This window comes from Budorcas taxicolor, unplaced genomic scaffold (assembly GCF_023091745.1).
Source record: "Budorcas taxicolor isolate Tak-1 unplaced genomic scaffold, Takin1.1 scaffold2039, whole genome shotgun sequence".
Classification (NCBI taxonomy): Eukaryota; Metazoa; Chordata; class Mammalia; order Artiodactyla; family Bovidae; genus Budorcas; species Budorcas taxicolor.
The window spans coordinates 13,459-20,000 of record NW_026291752.1 but is presented as its reverse complement, the minus strand read 5'-3'; positions in this window follow the sequence as shown (position 1 = coordinate 20,000).

The following is a 6,542-nucleotide window of genomic DNA, read 5'->3' as shown; positions in this document are numbered from 1 at the left end:
ACACCGCGGACGGCCGACGCGCGCCCTCGGCGTCCGTCCGTCCACCCGCCCCAGGGCGGGGCGGCGGAGGCCGGGCGGCGAGGACGCGGCGACCGGCCCGCGGGGGGGCAAGACCGGGGACCCCCGTCCCGCGCTCAGGCGAGCGCACCGGGGCGGGGGGCGCCCCCTCGTCCGGCACGCGACGGCGGCGGCGGCGGCGACGACGACACGGGCGACGGATCGGGGCCGCGGCGGGCCCGGGAAGCGAGGCACACCGGGGCACGGCCCCGGGGAGCAGCAGACGGCGAGGGGACCGAGGCGGACGGACGGACGGAGAGGGGCACCGACGGGATGCGGCCACGCGGGGCCAACACCACGCGACCGGCGGCGGAGGTGGGGTGGCCGCGCGCCACCGCGAGGGGAACGGCCCAAAGCGACCCGGGGGAGGGGACGCGAGTCGGCCGCCGGGGCCCACCGCGGGATCTCACCGCCACAGGCCCTCCCGGCACAGGGGCGGTCCCGCGGCACCACCCGGGGACGACCGCCTGGCGCCCCCACCCTCGCGGGGCTCACGCCCACCGCCACCCCCGGAGCCGCAGCCGGCCCGGGGAGAACACTCTCCCGCCGCACACCGGCGCCCCCTCCTCCCCCCCCACGGCCCTGACGCGCGCGGGGCCCCCCGCCCCGCCCCCCTCGCTCAGGGCTCCGAGGGCACTGCTCCGCCCGGGGACGCCACCGGCCCGGCAGAGGCCGGGGGACGACACCCACGTGAGGCGAGGCGAGGCCGGCTCGGGCCCAGACAGGGGACTGGAACGCGGGCGGTCGCACGCGCGGGACGAGGAGAGGCGAGGCCGGCGGCGGCGGCGGGGAGGGGCCGGCAAGCACGCACGGCGGGGGCCGCGGGACAGGGACGCGGGCGCCGTCCGGGGACCAGAGGAAAGAGACCGGGCACGCGGCCGGGCCCCCAGGAACACCAGCGCGGGATCCCACCGCCACCCGCACGCGAGGGCGGTCCCGCGACGCCCGGGGCGCCGGCCGGCCCCGGCCATCCCCGGAGCGTGGCCCACGACCCGGCCCCGCCGCCAGGGCCGGCGAGCCGTCCACCCGTCTTCCGCCATCCATCCGCGACAGGTCCGTCTTCCGTCTGAGTCTGAACCCCGAGGCGCGACACCCCGGGCACAACGCTCTCGAGCGAGGCGGCCCGGACCGTGACCGCACGCCGCCACCAGCTGCGGCTCAGGGGGCGGGGGCGGGCGCGACGGGCTCCCCCTCACCACCAGCCGCGGGGCCGGAGAAGCCGAGGCCGACCGGGCGTCGCGCCCCGACCCGGCCCCCCTTCCCCCAGGGCTCACACCACGGGGGGGCCGGCCGCACGCACACGGCCCCCCACCTGCCGGACGCCCGGCGGGGCCCAGCGGGACCCTCCCCCGACTCGGAGGGGGGAGGCGCGGGCCGCGGTAGGCAACGAGCGGCACACGGCCCCACCGCGGGGCCGGCGCACCCAACTCCCTCCCCTCCCACGGAGGGCGGGGGAGTTCTGCTCTGCCCACGTGCTCTGGCAGTCGCCACGGTGGCCACTGCGCACTCGGGAGGGGCAGCGGCTGGGGGGTCCGGTACCCCAAGGCTCCCTCTCGGATCGCTAGAGAAGGCGTTCTCACCGAGGGCGCGCCGTCCCTCACCCGGACCGTGTCGCCTTCGGGCCCACGGAGGCGCTCCCACCAGCCACCAGTCCTCAGCTGGGCGGGAGGGGTCTGCGGTACAGGGAAGCGGACCACCGCGCAGGAGCGTGTGCGCGGTCAGGGCCAGAGCAGAGCCCGCGTCCCGCCCCCTGCGAGGCCTCATCCGCCAAGGAAGGCCTCCACGACGAGGGGAACAGGCACGCCTCTCCCTACCGCCTCGACCCCCCGTCCCCCGAAGAGAGCCACTCAACGGGACACACACGCCACCGTGGCGCGGACCCGAGGGGGACACCGGGTTAAGGGAAACGACACCACCACTCGGCCTCAGGCACCTGAGGGACGACCTGGAGCGCTCCAGGGGCACCACCGAGGGTCACGCGAGGCACGCTCACACACCCGCGTGGGGTGCGCAGCGTGGCGGCGGCGGCACAGCCCTCCCCGCCACAGGGAGGGCCGCTCGCCGGGCACACGCCGAGAAGGCGAAGCGAGAGCAATCTGCGGTGTCAGAAGACCAACGGCCCCCACTGACGCCCCGAGGCAAAGGACAGGAGACCGAAGATCAGGGCCAGAGGCCACACCCAACCCCTGCCTTCCTCCTCACCCTCCCTGATGGGCAGCGGGGGGGGGGGGGTGGGGGGGGAGAAGACAAGCGAGGGGCCCCGCGGACAGACCGAGAAGAGCGGACGCGCTCACTGGGAACGCCCGTCCCTCGTCTGGCACGGCTTAGGCTCGGCCCGGGAGAACACGACCACACCACATCGATCCATTGAGCCAAGGTGGAGCGGGGGGAGGCACGGTGAGGACAGTCACCAGAGGGGCCCGCTTTCAGCCTCGCCGGCAACCTCCGTCCCCCCCCCACCTCGCCTCAGGCGAGAGCAGCCGACGACCCCGAGAGGAGAACGCCTGACACGTGGCACGGAGCCCACAGGGCGGGGGTCGTCCCAGCCGCCACCAGGTGCCCACAGCGGGGGTGAGGGACGCCCAGGGTAGAAGACCCACGCGCCGCGCCACCCCGCCCCGCCACCCTCGGGTCGCCCAGAGACCGGAGGTGGCACCAAGGGTCGGGTCAGCCAGACGACACCACACAGGAGCCGGCGCACAGGCCCAGGCGGGCGGCTCCAGCGGCAAGGGCCGAACCGGGCACCAGCTGGCGGCCCAGAAACCCAGAGCCCCGCGTGCGTCCAGAGACCCACAGTCCTCGGTGGCAGACACCAAAGGAGACCGTGTCAGCACTTACCTGGTGGCAAAAAAGGCCTATTAAGGGCGACGAAATGACACCAGCCGACAGCGGAGCCCATCTACGACTCGCAGAGAGGGCCCCCGGAACCTTGTCCCGGCCACCTGTCCCCAACGCTGCCCCATAAACACCAGGCCCCGAGCTCTCTTGGGGGCGGGGGGGGTCATCTGGTCGACCGGGAGGGGGGAGGGGGCGCGTGGTGGCCAAAGCGGGGCCGCGGACACCAAGGTGGGGGGGGGGGGGAGGGGAGCTGGCCGAGGACGCCCTCCCCGCTCCGTCCACCCGGGTAGGGGTACCGGTCCGTCCGAGTCTCCGAACGGGGATTTGGCTTCGATGTGCCAAAGGAAAACAGAAGACAGAACCGTCAGCGAGGCGCTTCCCACGAGACGAGCGGGCCCCGACCAGGGACCGCGCCCGGGGCCCAGACCGTCCCAGACGGGGCATCCAGGACGGCCCGAGCCGGTCCCCACCTCCCGACTGGGATTCAGAGAGTCGGAGAGGGGTGAGCCAAAGTCGCGTCCGACGACCGAGACCCACGAGGGCACGCTGAAGGGTCGAGCGCGCCCTCCCCGGCCACCCGCGGAAGCAGGGTCCGGTCCATCCACGTCTCCGGACCCGTCAGGACTTTGACAGAGAAAAAGCACGTGTGCCGGGAGACGCCTCGGGCGACCGGACCCCACGGGGGGGACCGCACACGCGCCTCCCCCGGTCAACCCTCGGGTCCCCGCCTCCGGAGTGCGACGCGGAAAACACCCCGGGCAGAAGGGACCCGAGGGCCCGGACCCAGGCGCGCCCTCCGGCGACCTCCAAGCCACCGTCTGGGCCGGTCCCCACCTCCGGAGCGGGGCCGAGGGCGAAGCACACGCTCCTGAGGGCGGCCCAGGAGGAGTCCGGACCGCCGAGCCCGAGTCCAGGCGCTCCGGGCAGGGAAGACCCTCTCCCCGCCCACCGCGGCGGCCCGGCCCAGGCAGGGTCCGGGCGGTCCGTCTCCGCGGCCGCAGGGGCACGGGGGCACGGGGAGATGCTGGTCGACCCGGTCAGGCCGCCCCGCAAGCCGGCTCCGGTGCGCCGCGACGGTCACCCTCCTCGGAAACCTAGAGAACCAATCTCCGGCGACAGCGGGACTGTCCCCAGGCCTCGGCGCCACCGGGACTGTCGCCGCCAGCGTCGCCGGTGTCTGAGAGCTCTGCCTCGGGCCCAGAGGCTGAGTCACAATCCTCCTGAAAGGCCTCGCCGAAGCTCCAGAGGGGAGGGACAATATCCAAGCGGCCGCCAGGTGGCTCCCGACAAGCGACTCGAACGTCCCGAGGACGTGTCGCTGTCGCCGGCCGCCGGGGACGCCACCGCGCCGGCCGCCCAGACGCCCGAGCTCGGCCCGGAGCCTCCGCCGCCGAGCGACGCGACGCGACGCGACCCCGGCCGCAGAGGAAGGGAGAGACGCTGGGAAGGGTCTCCTCAGGAGGCTGCCACGGAGGAGACTCACTCCCCCACGCGATTCCGGGGTGCTGGGGGGGACATTCCACGGAGACGCCGGCGGGCGGTGGGGGCTCGGCGGAGAGAGGGGCACCAGCGGCATCGCAGACTCCCCCGGCCCCCCTCCCCCGCAAGAGAGAGAGAGGGAGGGAGGGAGGGAGGGAGGGAGGGAGGGGCCGGCAAAGCGAAACCAGGCGAGCGCTGCTCGGAGAACAAAGCAGGACTTTGGAAAGCAGACACAGACACGCAAGCCCAGGAGCAACAAAGAAAAAGGAGGAGACACACTCGGAACCCCCAACAAGAGAAGACACAACTCAACCTGGGTAGAGACCGCGACAGAGTCCGAAGACCACACACCCGAGCACGCGCCGGTGGGTGGGGAAAGTGCCCTTGAGGTCAGGAGAACATGGATTTCCAAAGAACTGAACTGGCCACAAACACCAGAATGGCAGGCGGGCGGGAGGGCGGGCGGGAGGTCTGGGGTGGCAGGGCTGCAGGAGTGGGGGTTGGGAGGGGCGGGGGTGGGGGGTGGGGGGGTGGGGCTGGGGGGCGTGGAGCTGAGGAGGACCGGACCGAGTCAATAGGGATCCACTAAATAAACCCCGTGTTCCAGGACAACAGCCAGTTACATGAATCAATAACTTTTTGAAGTAGATCAGAAAGGAAATGAAACAAAACCACCAGGCAGCAAAGTCAAGTCATAGAACTGCTCCGGCTGCTGAAAAGTCAGAGAGAGGGGGAGGGGGGAGGGGGAGGGGGAGGGTGAGGGGAGGGGGAGGGGGAGGGGGAGGGGAGGGGAGGGGAGGGGAGGGGAGGGGAGGGGAGGGGGAGGGGGGCGAGAGAGCGAGAACGCATGCACATGTGCCTAGACGCGTGTCCATATGTATACGCACGCGTATTCGCGTCTATATATACGCGCACACATGGGTATCAACAAACACGTTCGAAGGGCATGCTCACATACACGCATGTGTCTGTGTGCGCACGTGGATGCCTAGGCGTCTCTACTGTGCGTGTATGCTTGCGTGTCTACACGTAGACACAGGCATATATACACAGACGTACACGGATACACACAGGCACGAATACACACGCTCACATGTGCAGAGACGTCGGTATCCATAGACACATACATACAAAGAAAGGCGGACGTGTCAACACATACAGATGCACACGTGTGTGTACGTGTGATGTAGACACACAGGTGTGGGTGCACGTATATGCGTACACGTCCGTGCATGCTTCCCTAGACGCATCTCTCCGCGTGTGTGTATGCACACATGCATACGCACATACGGACACATCCATAGACGTCTACGTCTCGCGTACAGAGGTCCGCACAGACGTGCGAGTGTCTATGTGTCGATATACACACAGGTCTGTAGAAGTAGACATGCGTGCACGTACGCACGTACAGGTGCACGGGTGCGTCTAGAGTGCCTATACGCAGATGCATGGGCATAGATGCGCACACACGTCAACGCATATGCGAACGTGCGTGTGTATACACACACGTCCCTAGAAGTCCGTGTCCATGTGCCTCTGTGCACAGATACCCACGTGTCTGTGTAGATGTGTACGTGCGCGCGTGTGAGTATCTATAGGTGTATCTATGTACATATGGATACTCACAGACACACACGGACGGAAACACACATCCGTGTGTGTGTGTGTGTGTGTGTGTGTGTGTGTGTGTGTGTGTGTGGTATATACGGGGAAAGCGCAAGCATATTGCAAAAGGGGCTTTTCTGTCCACAACGGATCAAGGCGTCAGACAACTCAGCCTCCCAAAGGGAAACGACCCCCGATGAGCGAAGTGGGCAGGCAGGCAGGGGGCCCGAGCAGACACCTTCCTTCCAAAGAAAGGGAGAACAGACAGACACCCAGAAGCACAAGGTAGAAAACACATCAGCGGCAGGGCTGGGCTGGGCCGGGCTGGGCTGGGCTGGGGCTGCCGGGGGTGGGGGCGGGCTCACGGAAGCATCCCGGGGCGTCTGTCTGGACAATGATCCTTCTCATTCGGAGGGGAAAGGCCCAGGAGCTGGAATCGCAATCGCGACAGCAAGTTCGACACATCAGAAGACAGTGGCTCCTGATCGATCGAACGCGTCTTTGCTGCCGCTGAGGAACATGTGGGCGGACTCGGAGAGATCACATCTCATCCCCTGGGGCCT